An 18,586-nucleotide genomic window follows, 5' to 3' on the forward strand; every position below is an offset into this window, starting at 1 on the left:
ATTTAACATAGCTTTCTGCCTAGATAATTTTATAGCTATTTTATTTAACACTTCGCGAACTGATACCAGAGTGTTCAATAAAACTTCTGTGCGCACTGATCTCTGCGTCTGAGTCCTCTTCTGAGTTCCCGGCCTGACAGTACACACTGGCCAGCATGGACTCAGCAGAGACCAGCCAGCTCACCGCCGCAGTTCATGCCCAGGAATCTCGCCTTTCCCGTCAGGAAGAGTTCCAGGCAGCCATGGCGTCACAGTTAGGTCACTTGTCGTCTCAAGTCCAGGATCTGATTGATCACTTTCGTCAACCTACCAGAACCATGGCAGCACCACAGCCCTCTCCGACACCGGTTCCGAGTTTCTCCGGCACCGGAGTTGGACCCAAGCTCGCCCCACCGGAACGCTATTCCGGAGAACCGGGTCAGTGTAAGGCATTTATGATAGATTGTTCTATTCATTTCGAACACTCTCCCTATGCATTTCCCACAGAACGATCTAAGATCGCGTTCATGATCTCCCACCTGACCGGGCGAGCGAGGGCTTGGGCTACCGCAGAGTGGGATCGAGAATCACCATGCTGCTCCTCCCTTAAAGACTTTAAGGAGGCTTTAACACGGACTTTTGATCCGGTGACAACCAACCGGGAGAAGGCTCGAGAGCTAAGCGGCCTCAAACAAGGCTACAGCTCGGTCAGCGACTACGCCATCCACTTCCGCACTCTGGCGGCGGAGAGTGGGTGGAACTCCACAGCCCTGTACGATGTGTTCCTGAAGGGGCTCTCCACCTCCATCCAGGAGATGCTGGTTCCCTTGGACCTCCCCACGGACCTCGACTCGCTGATAGCTCTGGCTATCCGGACCGAAAACAGAATCCACGAACTCAAGCAACACCGAGGCAGCCGGACACTGGAAGAAAGGGGTTCTCGTGCGCTTAATCCCACACGGCTGGAAGCCCGTCATCCGTCTCCAGACTCGTCTCAGCACTCGGGAGCCGAGGGAAGATCCGAACCCATGCAACTGGGTCGTACTCGGTTAACACCTGAGGAGCGTCGACGCAGACTAATCGAGGGACGGTGCTTCTACTGCGGTGAGATGGGCCACCTCATTGCCTCATGTCCAGTCAAAAGGAAAACCAAGCCGGTGAGTTCTACCCCCCTGGCGGTTGCTATACCGCGAATCGTCACGCCGATTCAGGTAAAACACAACACTAGCATCTCACACCTGAATGCACTCATAGACTCAGGGGCAGACGAAAGTCTCATGACATGGGATTTAGCAGCTAAGTTGGGACTCAAGACTGAGCCTCTGACGACCCCAGTGCAAGCTCGCGCTTTGGACGGTAAGGAGCTGTTCGTCATTACTCATACCACTGAGCCCCTGGAAACCTATGTTCAGGGTCATAAGGAAATAATGAACTTTTTCCTGTTTCACTCTCCCTCACAGACTTTGATCCTGGGTTATCCCTGGCTGCGGGAAAACAACCCTCTCATAAACTGGAAATCTGGAACTATTATGGGATGGGGGGGAGAATGCACTAAACACTGTAAGTCCCATCAGAATCAAGCTGAGATTGTGTCCACGATTAACCATGTCTCTCTTAATGTCACCGCAGACACCGAGACCAACCTGAACTCCGTGCCAGCTTGCTACCACCATCTCAAGGAGGTTTTTAGCAAAGACAAAGCCTTGTCTCTACCTCCTCACAGACCCTACGACTGTGCTATAGACCTGCTCCCGGGCTCCACCATTCCCAAGGGCCGGCTTTATTCGGTTTCGGGACCGGAGAGGAAGGCTATGACGGATTACATCCAAACCTCTCTCAAAGCCGGGCTGATACGCCCCTCCTCCTCTCCGGCCGGAGCAGGGTTCTTCTTCGTGGGTAAGAAAGACGGGTCGCTTCGCCCATGCATTGACTATAGTCCACTTAACGCAATAACTGTTAAGAACCGCTATCCCCTTCCCCTCATGTCGTCAGTATTTGACCAGCTCCAGCAGGCGCGAATCTTCACTAAACTCGACCTCAGAAACGCCTACCATCTGGTTAGAATTAGGGAAGGGGATGAGTGGAAGACAGGGTTTAACACCCCCAGTGGACATTACGAATACTTAGTCATGCCATTCGGACTCACTAACGCACCCGCGGTGTTCCAAGCCATGATTAATGACGTACTGAGAGAATTCATAGATCAATTTGTGTACGTCTACTTGGATGACATACTGATCTACTCTCACGACCTTGAGACACACCAGAGACACGTAACGGCAGTGCTTAAGCGACTATTGGATAATAGACTGTACGTCAAAGCAGAAAAAAGTGAGTTCCATGCCGAAACCATCTCCTTCCTGGGCTTCATCGTAGCCCCTGGAAGAGTGCAAATGGACCCGGCTAAAGTTAGCGCTGTGGCCGAATGGCCCACTCCCGATAACCGCCGCAAGGTTCAGCAATTCCTAGGTTTTGCTAACTTTTACAGACGGTTCATCAGAGGCTTCAGCGCAATAGCTTCTCCTTTGCATGCTCTTACCTCCTCTAAGGTCCACTTCTCCTGGCCACCCGAAGCTGAGAAGGCGTTTCAGAAACTCAAGGCCAGCTTCACCACAGCACCCATTCTCATCCTGCCCGATCCACAGCGACAATTTGTGGTGGAAGTAGACGCTTCCAATGAAGGTATCGGTGCCATCCTCTCCCAGTACGCTGAACGGGATGGCAAACTGCATCTGTGCGCCTTTCTGTCACGACGGCTGTCTAAGGCGGAACGAAACTATGACGTGGGTAACAGAGAACTTTTGGCAGTCAAGGTGGCTCTGGAGGAGTGGAGGCATTGGTTGGAGGGGGCTGAGCACCCATTCCTGGTTTGGACTGATCACAAGAATCTAGAATACATCCGTCACGCTAAAAGATTAAACTCACGCCAGGCCAGGTGGGCGCTATTTTTTAACCGATTTTCATTCTCCCTCTCTTACAGGCCGGGGTCCAAGAACGGAAAGCCAGACGCCTTGTCCCGACTCTACGACCCCGAGCCTGTGGCCAAGGAACCAGAACCCATCCTTCCACGAACCTGTGTGGTCGGAGCGGTAACTTGGCATATAGAAAATGAGGTTAAGCGAGCTAATGGAGTAACCCTGCCACCTAGTGGGTGCCCTGAAAATCGTTTATTTGTCCCGGTTAATCTGCGCCCACAGGTGATCCACTGGGCTCACTCATCGCTGCTATCGTGTCATCCGGGGGTGAAACGAACTATGTTCGCCATCGCCCGGAGGTTCTGGTGGCCATCCATGGAGCCGGAGGTCCGGGAGTACGTAGAGGCTTGCTCAGTCTGCGCCCGAAACAAGCCGTTCTCTGGGTCACGCATGGGGTTGTTACAACCTCTGCCCATTCCCTCCAGACCGTGGTCCGACATATCTATGGACTTCGTCACGGGGCTCCCGGTCTCTCAAGGTAACACCACAGTCCTCACAGTGGTAGACAGATTTTCTAAAATGACTCGATTTATTGCCTTACCAAAGTTACCTTCTGCTAAAGAAACTGCAGAAATCATGATTGATCATGTATTTAAAATCCATGGATTTCCCAAAGATATAGTCTCAGACCGGGGGCCCCAATTTGTGTCACGATTCTGGGGGGAATTTTGCCGTCTCATTGGGGCCAAAGCTAGCCTGACTTCAGGCTATCATCCAGAGGCAAATGGCCAGACTGAGCGTCTCAACCAGCAGCTGGAAACCGGACTCCGGTGCCTGGTGTCCCAGAATCCCTCTACATGGAGCAAACACCTGGTCTGGGTCGAGTATGCTCACAACTCATTACCCACTTCAGCCACCGGTTTTTCACCTTTCAAGTGTGTTTATGGCTATGACCCTCCAGTCTTTCCAGATCAGGAGCCAGAGGTCTCAGTTCCCTCCGCCCACGCCGTGATCCGCAGGTGCCGACGCATCTGGGCTGCTGCCCGGCAGGTCCTCATCCGCCAAGGGGACCGGGTCAAAGTAGCTGCTGACCGCAAGCGTCGACCGGCACCAGCATACCAACCGGGCCAGAAGGTCTGGCTCTCGGCCAAGAATCTTCGACTTCGGGTGCCTTCCCAGAAATTGGCACCGAGATTTGTGGGACCGTTTCCAGTCACTAAAACCGTTGGTCCGGCTGCGGTCCGTCTCCGTCTTCCCCGCTCTCTTCGGGTCCACCCCACCTTCCACGTGAGCCAAGTCAAACCTGTCAAGGAAAGCGCCATGGTCCCTGCCCCCCCACCCCCTCCTCCTCCGGAGATGGTAGACGGGGGTCCGGTCTATAAAGTCAAGCGCTTATTGGCCGTGCGCAACAGAGGCAGGGGCAAGCAGTATTTGGTGGACTGGGTGGGTTACGGCCCAGAAGAGAGGCAGTGGATTCCCTCACGTTTTATCATCGACAAGTCCCTCATCAGAGACTTTAATCGGGACCATCCTGAGCAGCCAGGACCGTCTGGTAGCCGGTCCTAGAGGGGGGGGTAATGTCACACCGCGGTGAGGTTTGTCTTGTCATGGGTTTTGTCTTGTTATTTCCTGTTTTATTTTGAAGGCCTAACTCTCCTCTCGTTTCAGAGCACTTGCCCTTCCTCATGTGTCCCGTGTGTCCGCCCTGATTACCTATTGTCTCCACCTGTTCCTGATTACCCTCCACGTGTTAAATAGTCTGCGTCTCCCTTGTCTTGTGCCAGTGTGTCTTTGTTCGTCGAGCCAGTCACCCGAGCCTGTCATCTTCCCTGCCCTACCACAGCCACAGTTCTTGTTGATTCTCTCGTTCCTCTTCGTGAGTGTTTTGTGTTGTAGTTTTGATAACTTAGGTTTTGATTTATTTTTGTAAGATTCTAGTTAGCCGAATTGTTTACCTCCTTTGTAGAGTGATTTCTGTTGTGATAGTTTTGTATATTTGTTTCCTGTTCCTCCATTGTTTTCGGAGTAGATTTTGAGTTCTTTGTTTTCCCTGCCTAGTCTGGTTTAGCCCTAGCGTTTTGAGTTTCCTCCTTCGGGAGCGTTTTTTGTTTCTAGTTTTCATAGTCTTAGAGTTCATTAGTTATTCCTCCTTATGAGTGTTTTTTGTTCTTTGTTATTTTCCTTATTATAGATAATTATTTAACATAGCTTTCTGCCTAGATAATTTTATAGCTATTTTATTTAACACTTCGCGAACTGATACCAGAGTGTTCAATAAAACTTCTGTGCGCACTGATCTCTGCGTCTGAGTCCTCTTCTGAGTTCCCGGCCTGACAGAGACACAAGACAAATATTAGAGAAATCTGATAAACTTGAATCGAATTGAACCTGACAATACTACTACTACTACTAACAATAACAAAAATAATAATAATAGCTACAATTTGCTGTGGGCAGGGGTGTGGATTTAGTTTCAGAAGAAGAAAACCTGATGAAATTACAACATACTATAGAAGTATAGCAACACTATATATGCATTTTACACAGACATACTGTGCACTGTCAAACTCTGCTTTGTTAATTCACTAAACCTTTTCCCTGATAGAGACCTAATAATGTTTTGACATGTTGTATTTGCATATACACGTCACCTCACCCCTCCCTTTTCAATCGTATTTTTAGAAGCTACCGTGGATGCTAAAAACATGAAAGGCGATAGCTAAAGCCCATGTTTGATTTTTAAGGTAACAGATGCACTGTTCTTATTTTCAGGTGATTATACACATTCATGGAAACATACTTATGAATGTTATATTCCATGCCTGCCAATAGATGCTCTAAATCCTACAAATTGGACCTTTTATATCAACTGTAAATTTGAATATTTGATTGATATTGATATTGATGTTTTCACTCGTATAACATGCAGAGAAGATACAAGTACTTACAAGCCCTTAGTAGTGCCAACAGACAATTTGAATTGAATAAATAGGAGCTAAAAAAAACTGTCTCTAAAACTTTGAACTGCTGCTGTCCCTCCATGATCACAAAATATAACAAAATGAGCCTCCTGTCCTGTGTGTATGTGTGTGTGTGTGTCCTGATTTATCTGAGCGCCACACATCATCGTTATATTTGTCACAGAGGAGTGATGAGTCTGTCTCTAAAGATAGAGCTCCAATCTGTCAGGAGCCTCCACACAATTCAGCTGTAGATGACTTCATGTTCCACACACACACACACACACACACACACACACACACACATGCACACACATGCACGCACACACACGCACGCACAGTGTAATCAACTGAGCCAACCAGCCAGAAGACCATTCATTTCCTTCGCCCTCAGGCAAGCCGTCTTAGTGCTACTCACCATTGTTGCCATGGTTTCGCCAGGTGTCGAAAAAGAAGATGTTGACTTTGATTAAACTTTTGGAGGAGCACTAAGCAGCCAATCAGGTCCGTTTGTCAGTTTTGACATCAAACTTGGAAATAAATATTGATGAATCATGATTTCACATAGTCCAGAACACCTGACTCATGCTTTACTATTGATGAGTCATACTTCAATTTAGACAAAAATTTCATGCTTTGGACTTGATGACTGATGACTGGTACGATGACTCAGATTGAATTGAACACAACTTGGAAACCGTTGACTTGTCCTGGAATATCAGTGACTTGAATGTTGATAACTCTCACAATTTGCAGGTTGACATGGACCTGCAAATTGATGACTCATGCTTCTATAGTGATGAGTCATATTTTGATTTAGACTCAAATATTAATGATTTGAGATTTCACACTTGGACTTGAAAACTGATGACTTGTATGATGACTTTGAATTTTGTTGACACTTCTGACTTGTACTGGAATATCAGTTACTTAGACTTGAATGTTGATGACTCAGATCTATAATACAAAGACTGAGACAGACTTGAGTTTATATTATAGTGATGAGTTGACATGAATGACTCGTAGATGATCTTTAGAGACTTGCCCATGATCTTCATCACTCAGAACTCTATGACATTGACACACATTAGAGGGATCTTTGGTGACTTGACCAGCCTGAAGGAAACATCAACAGTGAGCCGGGAAGACATTTTGGGAGGACACTGCTGGATGTTTTCTGAATTAACTGAGTCGATGTTCATTTCCTGCTGAGCTGAGCGACATTCACCCTCTGAAAGTTTCGTTATCAGAGCTGCTGTGGTTGTAATCAGAGGTGTCAGACCTCCTCCTGAGGTGTCGGGACATCACAGAGCTGCAGTAAACACTGGCAAAAACTATTTCGCAGGTTTGGGCAGCACATTTAAATACAGAATAATATCTAAACATTCATTATTAATTAAATTTTTTTGGGCCTGTTTCTTTAATAATAACTCTGCGGATTCCGATTCAATGCTTAATTTACTTAAATGTTGTACAAATATCTCTCTGACACAACTGTAGCTACTAAACGTGGTTCCCCTTATTTTTCATGAGCCACTTGATCCAAATGCTGGAGATTCTGATTTTAAACTATAAAGTTGAATATCTTTGATTATTGATATCATATGGATGATAGTTAAACTGCATTGAATTGTAAAGTGGTGTTACAGCGTGGAGCTTCTGACAATTCACTGTTGTTCTTCCATCAAGTTACTCACAGAATTAACATTAACCTAACTGTCAGCTGATATCAGCTGCCGCCAGCAATGTTTGTCGCTTTGACCGGTGACACTGACGGCCTGTGGCAACTAATGTAATGTAACGAATGTTTTGATAATGAGAAAATGAGAGTTAGAATGAAAGTGCGTATTTTGCCAAGTCTGTCTCTGAACTCACCTGCACACACAGACACATTCGCATTCACAAACAAAAATTTTGACTCTCCTCTGTAGGGAAATACTGCACTCCAGAGCCAACTGCCATTAAGGACAGCAGAGCTAATTAGACCCAGTACTGATGCTTACTGATGCTCAGCTTGGGACATCTCTAATATCTTAAAAGTCCACTGTGTTGGATTTAGTGGCATCTAGTGGTGAGGTTGCAGATTGCAACAAACTAAATACCTGCCTCACCCTCCGCTTTCAAGCAGATCATAGACTACATACGTGACTACATAAGTTACAGTATGTATATTCCGTACGTTAAAATAAGTCAACAGTGACTTATTTCAGTTTACACTGGACACAGACAGCAGCCTCCCAGGTGAAAGTCCTGTTTATTTGACCCATTCATCCACCTCATCCTCTGCCATATGTGAACTTTCTCGTTCTTCCCACTACGTCGCTTGACTTCCTCCTTTGCTCCTGTCATAAGTACTATGGCCACTAGTGGCTACTGCCTTACAATAAATGTAAATATGGGCTGTATTTAGTGATTTAGAGGTCATCCCTCTAAATCACTTTCTTGCTCCTCATCCTCACCCTTCCTCCTGTGTATCCTTTATGAATCCAAATTAATTTAACCAAACTGACATTTCCACTGGAAAGAGATAAAACTGGAACCGCCAGAGGGCTGGCGGCCATGCAGGGAGGTGGATGACCTTGAGTAACTGTATGTGTGTGTGTGTCTGTGTGTGTGTGTAATTGTGTGTTTGAGGGCAGATGAGAGGGACACAAAGTGCTAGATGTTGCATAAAAACCTGTTAAAGACAACGAAAAAAGAGAAAGAGTGGAGCTTAAAAGCAGCGACACTTCGGGTGTAAATTTAGGATTTCTTTATATTCAAGTGCTTGGAATAGAAAAACAAGACGTAATACAATATTAGATTGTGCGTATTATAATAACTCACCATCTTCCTCATGATCCGTTAATGAACCACATTTCCCAGAAGCCCCCAGACCTTTGCAATTTAAACGTTATGGCTCAACAGAAGAGGCGAGTCCATGTTGAGTCAGCTGTCTGTGGTTATTTCAGAGATGTGGAATAACGGCTGGACTGAGTTTTATAGTGAGCTTCAGTTCTTTGTTTTTCAGCATCTCAACTTGAAAGGTGGCGATATGTTTAATGTTGAGTTCACTACTTGAAAACAAGTGGACAGACAGTCAGCTTTGTTTTGACAGTATCAAACACCGGTTAGCTTGACTGTCAGTGATTTTTCATACTGTGCTGACACAAAAATCAGTCAAATCGACTTCTTACTGTTTTATTGTATAAGAGTCCGGTGCACCAGACAAATGATGGATTACTGCTTGGGTCTTGATTATTTTTTGTGTTCTTTTTTGCTACTCTTATGCTTTATTCAATAAAACCCTTTTATTGTCATGTTCTAGATCATTTCACATATTTTCATATTTTTATAATTTTATTGACACTGTGTGAATTTATGTTGCTGTTTATTTTTATTGTTGTTTTGTGTGGACTCCAGGAAGTGGACATTGTGGTGAAGTTCATAGCACTACAAATGAAGAATAAAGAATGATGTACGCACTTTATACATAGTTTCATTAAAGTAAAAGCTTAACTTGTATATTTAAATGTTTTTAACCAGGCAAGATGATTAATTAATTAGTCTTTATTTATACTGAGAAAAGGAAACTTTTGACAGGGAGTAATTTGTTTGTTTGTATATCTACATCATATGTATTTCTTTATTTATTCATGTGTAGTTCGGTCTACACTTCAGTTATTTTCTCAACATAATTTTTTGAAAACCGTCTGAACAGATTTTTTTTTTAAGGAAATGTTGTATCATCCTGAGGACAACAGCTTTCTGTCCCGAAGTTATTTTTGTTTTATTCATAACTACAAATCTACCAGAAACACTGACTTGATTTTGAAACCCAAGGGAGCGTTTAGAGCTCCAGGAACGAACACAAAGGTCACTGAGACACAACAAGCAGACAAGAACAGAGAGGAAGGAAACACGAAACCTGCTGCGAGAGAAAAGGTCACTCTGTGAGGGCTCTGTGTGTGTGTGTGTGCGTGTGTGTGTGTGTTATTAGACAAACATAGTGGTGTAATGTGACTATACTTAATTTCAATAAGAATTTGGTTACTTTTAGAATTTGTAGCTTTTAAACTTTATGTTTTGAGTTTAAATATATAGAATAAAAATCAATATAATCATAATGAGTGTGTGTGTGTGTGCTTGTTCTTGCTACACAAACATATTAATACAAGTGTGTGTGTGTGTGTGTGTGTGTGTGTGTGTGTGATATGAACCTCCTGAGCTTCAGTTTAAAATAAAACCAGTTTCACTTTTAACCAGACTCAGCTGGTTCGTTATCTCCGCTGACAGCTGCGTGTCACAGCCAATCACATCATCTCTAACAAACACACACACATGACAACATGATACATGATAAACTGATGTCAAATACTCCTCTGGGCCTTTCCCACAATGCAACATTCCTGCGGAGCCTGTCGCAAACGACAAGTTCATGACACTTTCAGTCTGAATCCAGGGACAGAAACATAATTGGCCGTTTCCAACTTTCCCAGGAGAACGAACCTGGAAGTAAACCCGACTTTCGACTGGTACGATAACGGACTAAATCCAGTTCCTGTAGATTACTCCCAGGTATAGAAACAGCCCAACAGTGCTGCTGGGGGGTACTCCAGCCTCCAAAGGTTTAGGAACTTTAGGGGCGGAGCTTTTAGGCCTGACCACTACTGATTGGTCAAACACACGGCTGCTTCAACTTGTGTATCGCTTCATTCACATAACAAAGAAACAGTCTAGAAATGATGTTAGGATGACTGTCGGATCTTTATTATTATTAATTAATGTTAAAAGAAGGACAGAATTACTCTGTTTCCTCACATGAAAACTACATTTCAGACACGACTGTCATGTCATTTTCCATCATGGGTCTAATTTGCCTGTTCTACACGGTTCTTTCTGATGTGAAGGAAATGCAAACAGGAACTTTTAGGTCATAGTTTAATTCCACTAGTTCCATAGTTGTCTGACCCCTTTAATGAACATGAATCCTTCTCTGCTGTAGATCAACATTTGGTAGATTCAGTCGATCAGCACCAGGTCTGCCAGACGATTTTTCAGTTGCATTAACGTGGCTAAAATGTTTGTAAGAGTTAAGTGTTCGGCAGTGGTTTTAAAGTAAAACGGCTTGAAACCATAAATATGCTTCTGTTCATTTCCACATTCTAAATACCAGAACTATCAGTGGATCTCTTGTGTTCTTAAGTAGAACCTGAGGTTTTGTATTGTTTTAACACATGTGGTTCCTTCATATGACTTATTCCTCAGCTGTTCATATGGCAGATAAGGAAGCTTGATAGGAGGAGTCAGACCTGTTTATGTAAACACGCGTGTCCTTGCAGCTGCATCGTAGTATGTCACAAAGCATTTACTGCTTATAAATTAAAAAATAGATACAGTAGGTAGTCTTTTCAGTTTCATCTACACTCAGCTGGAGCAGTTGCAGGTAATTTTCCAGCAAGTAAAGTCATGAAAAATGTATTTGTGATTTTTTTCCCCCAACCAGGAGGCCTGCTGGGCTCTGAGGGAACATCAAAGCTATTCATTAAAATGTAAATTTAACCCTCAAGTTCCTTCACCATGAAGTGGCAACACGACACCAGCACCAAAACTTCAGCCAGCCTACCTCAAACGCTGTAACAGCAGAAATCACTTTTTACTGAGCACACCGCTGGTGTTTCATGTTTTGCCCCTTCATCATCATTTCACAATTTATCCATCAGTTTTTAGTTTGTTTTGTAGACAGGGAGCCAAGATGTTTTTGGGAAACTGTGATAGACTTCGGAGGACCAAAAAGAACAATTTCTGATTTGTTTTCATTCTGCTTGAGGTTTTTATTGCTTCTTTAATAGGATAGAAATTTGCTGACAAGATAAATGATTTCTGTGTGCACGTAGCTATTAGGGCCAGCATGTAAAGCCAATTTCATCATTTTCCCTCTGTTTAACCTAAAATTTATGATTGCAATGATTGTTTATAAGTTGAGTGATAATTTGTTGCAATACGAAAAAAAGCTGACTTCACGTCACTAAACAAATTTTGACTGCTTGCATCTGTGAGCTCATTCTTTGGGTCATTACCCAGCGTAGAAAGTACATGGACCATTGAATCAAGAGTTCATGCTTCACCATGACAGTCCTCTTTACAGCGTCAGCAGCACCCGTTAGTCTTTCAATCAGCCATTACAAGACCCTGAGATACTTGAAGGTCTTGAAGGCCTCAGTGTGCTTGAGGAACACTAGTTTGTAAAAAGTGTTGCTTGACCAAGTCTAAAGTCAAAGTGTCTCTAGTTGTTCTGAACAGCCACACTGGAAGGCGGCATGAAGAACCTGCTGTCATAACCTCCTGACTGCATCCCAATGCCCCACCAATCTCTCTTCAACATCTCTGTGCCTTTATGTGATGAATTGCGCAAATGGGGAAGGCAAGAGAGCGAAATGTCTCCTAGAAGACATTCATGGTGTTGCACTTGGTTGCATACATGAAAAGTGATAGAAGTAGTTGTGTCTCCACACATCTGGCCAATCACTGTGTGAAATGGGCATGAATGAAGGATTATCAGTTAAAGGAAGTTACAGAAATTGTCAGCTGCAACTCCTTCAATTCCAATGTTGGGAAGGCGAGGGTGGAGAAGCTGTTTGCAGATATGACGTGGCCTTTGTTTGAAGCACATAACCAGTTTTTAATTGTTGGTTACCTGCATTGGTACGATCAGCTTCAGGTACAATCCAGGAAGTCCAGCAGTTTCTAATTCTAAGACACAAGACTGAACAACTCCAGTTCCAGTAGAAGAAGAAAACCTTAATTCACATATTAAGTTATATACCAGCAGGTGATGTTGCGTTCCAGCTGTGCAACCAGGACTGGCCCCATTTTTTATTATATTATATTATACATACTTTTTTCACGTCACTACTGTTGGTCATTTGGAGAAGTCCACAACTTCTCCAAATGACCAACAGTAGTGACATCCTCTAATGACTAAAACCTGAGCTTACCTTCCCCTGTTCAACAAAAATCCAACATAACTTCCCTAATGAACCACAAACAACCCTTTACCCTTATCCCTTTAACAACTCTTACCTAATGCACTGATGACCACTTCTGCCCCCCCCCAACCCCATTTTGCCATTCAACCAATGACCATAACATTCCCAAACAACCGGCAATCCCAATTTGCCATCGGAAAAAGTTCAAATCGTGCCTATGTTGACACCCTCACACGTCTGGTCAATCACTGCACAAAGTTTGTGTGATTGTCGGATTGCTGGTTTCAGAAAGTTACAAAATTGTCAGACATGGCTACCCCAGTTTCAACATGAGAGAGGTGTGAGAGGAAGGGGTTTCACACACTGTTAGATAATCCCCAAGGCCCTGACACTCATCCCCAATGTTTTACATTCAACTGCCCCAGGGTGCAGGAGTCTGTCGGGGGACAGTCATTCATGGTCTGATGAAGCTACCGGAACCACATCATTGGCATACATTCAATCCTGAGGATTTTAAAGCTGGGCAGGCCGAGGGACTGTGTTCTTCTATAACAAACGCTGCCAGCTGAGCTACCACATATCCGAAGTGATAAATGCCTCTGGTAGACCTGCAGTGGCGCCATATTCCACTGAAACAACTAAACAAATATGTCAGAGCAATTAAAAAAAGCTTAAGCCGAATTCTCATTGTGTTTGACAGTTCGTTCTTTAAATGGCAGTTGATGAAGCAATCTCAACCCGCCAGTCAAAGAGTCAAAGACTCTGGAACGGGAAAGTAAGCGACCCTTGAGCAGAGGTAGTTTTGTCAACTGCTGTTGCCAAGGTCAAGGTGAACACCCAAATAACCAGACCATGAGTCTACAGCCATGCTAACTGCTCTGTGATAATCTACTTAGCTGTAGGCTAACACAAGCATGCTAACATGGTCACAGTGATAAAGCTAATATGCTAATGTTTAGCAGGTATAATGTTTACGATGTTTATCATCTTGGTTTAGCTTGTTCACGTGTGAAAAACTAAATACCACTAAACAAAAATACAGCTGACACTGATGGGGGGTGTTTAGTCTCAAACCATATTGGACAAATAAAAAATGTTGATCTGCTGATGGCTACCGAGTTACAGGATACTACCGAAATTCAAACAAGTCAGCTCCAAAAGAATTGTTGGTAAAATGGACGAGAGAGCACAAAAACAAAGCCGATAGAGAAAGACTTAAAGTCTGTCTCAGTCTACATTCTTGTCTGGTCTCATGTTCTTGTGGCAAGTATAGTTCAAATGACCAGAAGTGTTCCTCTTCTGCCTGTTTTATCCAGGATACTTTGGGAACTGATGCTTGTGGACTGTATACTAGAATGCATCAACCAGCAGCGATGGTGGCGACTTTAAACCAGCGCATTAAAAATGTTCTCGTTTAAGTAAATATAGCTTTAGATATTTTTTTCAGACAGAAAGGAAGCATTTAGTTTTCAAATATTTGATAAGTTCTCAGAGATGGAGGGCCACCTCCAGAAATACGGCCATCAGCACCCATCGTCATTCTGGGAAACCTTATCTCAGTCAGCCGTTCTATAAACAGGGCTGTGATATTACATCATATTACTTTGTCCTCCTATTCTCGTGAGTTTGGACTTGAGGACGCAAGTCCAAACTTTCTGAACTGTGTTGAAAAAGGACTCGACTATCATGAAGTTTGCTGAACTCCAGAGGACGAACCAGCTACATCTGAATGACCCCATGACCTTTTGATGTTGCACCAACCTCAAGAAAACATTAGCATTTTAGCTCCACTGCTGGTGAAACTCAGCCCTGTCCACCACCTTCATATTGTGGCTTTAATGAACAGTGCAGCATCCTGGGGACTCTGATGAGACTGTTGGTGTTGTAACTTTCAGGACATGCTACTATTTTATCATCACACACTCACAGCTCCAGGCTTAGGCAGCTCTAGATGGAAATGAATAAATCTGTATGGGGACGTTTCAGAAATCAGTGTTTTTCATCCACCTGCAGGGACGTCCTCTGCAGCCCACCATTTTTTTTTTGTTGGGAGGCTAATTATATTCGCCAGGTGGCAAATGAGCCACTGCTGTCAACAACGGCGTAAAAAAGACAAAGTGGCGACAACAACATCATAAACAGCAACAACAGCAGCAGCAGCAGCAGCAGGGAGAGAGGAGACGCTGCTGGCTTCTGTTTCTCGACAGACGGACCGTCTGCCCTTTAGCTGCACACACACACACACACACACACACACACATGCACATACACAAACACCAGGCTTAATGCGGTTTGGGGAAATGTGATCTGGCAATATGTAGAGCTGCAGAACCAAAACAATTATTTATGTTGGGGATTTTACGTAGAATTTTTTACATTTTTTTTAAGGATTTTAATGGGAGTTTCTATCTATCTATCTATCTATCTATCTATCTATCTATCTATCTATCTATCTATCTATCTTTAAGGACAGTTCAAATAAGCGTGAATGTTTTTTTTAACTCAAACTTTGAATGAAATGTGATTTAATTTTTTCCATCCTTCCATCACTGTTAAAATATTTGAATTAACACCTGAAGGCATCATTGTTTGTTTATGATGTCACATAAATGCACCAAAAATAATTTCAGTTAAATTTAAGAAACAACACACACACACACACACACACACACACGCATGCACGCACGTACGCACACACACACACACACACACACACACACACACACACACACACAGATGGAGGATGAGAGAAATGCCAGACTCACCAGTGGTCGTGCGGCATTGTTGCGTTGCCGTCGGTTACTGAGCATCTCGCTCAAACTGAATACACCAGCACTCCTCTCTCCCTCTCTTTCTCTCTCTCTCTCTCCCCTCTCTCTCCCTCTATCTCTCCCCCACTCTCTCTCCCTCTCTCTCATAATGCCAGGGACCATCGGGATTATAGCGCCTTAGTTGCTTAGAGTGAGAGAGAGAGGCAGAGAGAGAGAGAGAGAGAAAGAGAGAGGCAGAGAGAGAGAGAGAGAGAGAGAGACAGAGAGAGAGAGAGAGAGACAGATGGAAGAAAACAGGAATACTGAGAGTGGAAAGGAAAGGGAGTTGAAAAAAGAGAAAGAAAAACAGGGAAACCAGAGCAGAGAGAACAGTGCTGCTACTGCCAACTGGTAGGATTTTATTTCTACACTGTGAAGGAATGTAGACAGAATGAAAGAAACGTATCCTCCAGCAGCCGTAGTAAACGTGACTCTTGTCCATCAGGAGTAAAGGAAGTGATGCTCTTACAGAGACACAAAGTCTGTCTTACAGTATATTCTGTCATGACAGGTCAGGGTGGATGGATGAGTCCACCTGCTGTTCACTTCCTGTTTACAATACAACAATTCAACACAGGTTTCTTTTAACCGCTGCCGTTTTCTAACCTCAACCAAATCGTTTTTATTTCAACCAAGAAGACAAAGGTCCCCTAATCTAAAGAAACAGCTCACTTTAACCAAAATTGTCATGTTAAACTGGTGATATTCTCAAAGTTCAAAGTTCAGAGTATCTTTATTGTCGCTTACAGGGAAACTGGTTTGCAAAACCACACAAAACACAACACTGGTGGATAACAATAGATCACCAGATGTAGTGGACAGAGTGCTCAACAGGAGTTCCTTCAGTGAAAAAAAAAAACATCTGTGCTACAGACAACAGTAAAATTATAGAGTTTAACATGTAAATAGCAGCAGGGACCAAGGCAACCTTATGTTTCTTGATCCTCTCAACAGGCACCCTCAACCAACGCCCTGAAGGTAATGCCAGGATCAGACTACACAGTATTTCTGTCTTTGATGATGGTCGCCATGTCAAATCTAACAATTGCAGTGTCATGAACTCTTGCTGTGTCTTGGTCAGGTGACTGGCAAGACTACACATATGGCCCCAACCAATCACGGCGTGTCTGACTTCACAATACTGCGCTGAGGTCATCGGGGGAGCGGGTGAAGTCTAGTGTGGCAAAAAAAAAAAGAAAGAAAAAACAGAAAAAACTGCTGTGGATGCGCTTGTGGGTGGAACGGAGGCGACAGCACGGGCTGTCAATACTTCAAACAGAACAAATGTTTGAACATTACACAGGTATAAATGCTTTGCAAGCTACATATTTTCCAACACACGATGTTGCCGCTGTATGCTGAAAAATGTCATGGAGGAAAAACAAATGGTCAGCAAACATATGGAGAGGGCGCCTGATTGGTCAACGCTAAGGAACACAAGATGTCACATTAGACATGTCAAGACAAAACAATTCTGTCATGCTAGACTTTTCATTGGGGTGTTGTGGGGTGTTCCAGATGCAGCACAACAGGTTGTTTAGCATGTCAAGCTACACAGGTATCTGATTGTCTTTAACGATTGGCCACAATGCTGGTAAATCCTCAACCACGACAAAATCGTCTCGAATTTGGGCTAGCTTTAGTCTGGGCATGATCGTGACAGGTTGGAAGTCACGTTTCTAAACACGTGCTTGTTACTGATGAGCCTATTTCATCTCAGATGAGACATTAAAGAACACATTTTCCTCAAGAAAAAAGATCAATGCCACCGCCTTTGATGGTGGTTAGTACAGGACTAGAACTCTTTCTAAAGCGGATTATCATGGCTTTAGATTTCGAAACATGAAATTGGAGTTAGAACTCATCACATTAGGATTCAAAGTCATTGACCATCGACCTTGATGTTCGTCCTCCCTCCTCTGCAACGTTAGTTAGCAGTATCGGTTAGCTATAAACTAATCACAAGCTAGCAATGTCAGACCGGGGTTTGAGGAGTAAATGCACGCAGTGATACGGTGTGACTGATGTCATCATACAGCTGAGACGAAGAAGGAGTAGAGAGAGACAGAGAGAGAGAGAGAGAGAGAGAGAGAGAGAGAGAGAGAGAGAGAGAGAGGGGATGTACAGCAGGAGAGATTTGATGGTCAGATAAAAGTGAGAATCAGAAGAAAAACTGCTGGAGGGAAAAAGAGCAGAATATTCTGACAGATAGACGGGTCACCTTCCTTCAGGCGTATGCACACACACACACACACACACACACATACACACACACACACGCACACACACACGTCATGTATATGTATATGTATATGTATCTATATGTGTGTGTATGTGTGTGTCCGTGTGTGTGAACATGTAAAAAGTTTGTGTACCCCTGGTACACAATTCCTGTCATCTGTGAATAGCTAATGGAAGTAAAAGATGACCTGATTCCTAAACAGCATAAAGTTAAAGATACTGATTTCATTTAGAATTCATTATAACTATTTTATTTCCCTGTTTTACAGTTTTATGGAAAAGGGACTGTAGCAAAACTTTGGATGCATGGTCAGCACTTAAGTATCCCAGCTTGTCTTTCATTTCTTGTTTGGGGGATTTTTGGCCACTCTGTTTCAGCTGTGAAATACTTCATGTTTGACTAGAGATCAAGGTGATTAACATCATTATATATTAGTGTGTCCTGGTTTTGACGATAAGAGAAATATAATCCTTAAACTGCACTACCAGATCAGTGCAAGCAACACAATACAGAAAAGGGTGAAGCAATCTGGCTAAACTTCCATTGGCGGTTGAGTGCAGTTGTTTGCTCATTTACAAATTTGTTTATTATCAATATTATCTGTGGCACTGTGAGTACAGTAAGCTGCTGTCTGCTTACTTTATTTTGTTTCTTTGGTTGTTTTTATTTTGTGTAACTGTCTCCATGTGCCTCCTTGAGGGGTGGCTGCATA

The 18,586-nt window shown here is 43.6% G+C and overlaps 1 protein-coding gene across 1 annotated transcript in view; it reads right to left on the bottom strand.

Moving 5' to 3' along the window:
* Positions 1 to 18,586, bottom strand: part of LOC121616905 (rap1 GTPase-activating protein 2-like) — a 42,053-nt gene that overhangs the window by 14,874 nt on the left and 8,593 nt on the right. The window lies entirely within an intron of this gene.

The sequence above is a fragment of the Chelmon rostratus genome, chromosome 14, assembly GCF_017976325.1.
Source record: "Chelmon rostratus isolate fCheRos1 chromosome 14, fCheRos1.pri, whole genome shotgun sequence".
NCBI lineage: Eukaryota > Metazoa > Chordata > Actinopteri > Chaetodontiformes > Chaetodontidae > Chelmon > Chelmon rostratus.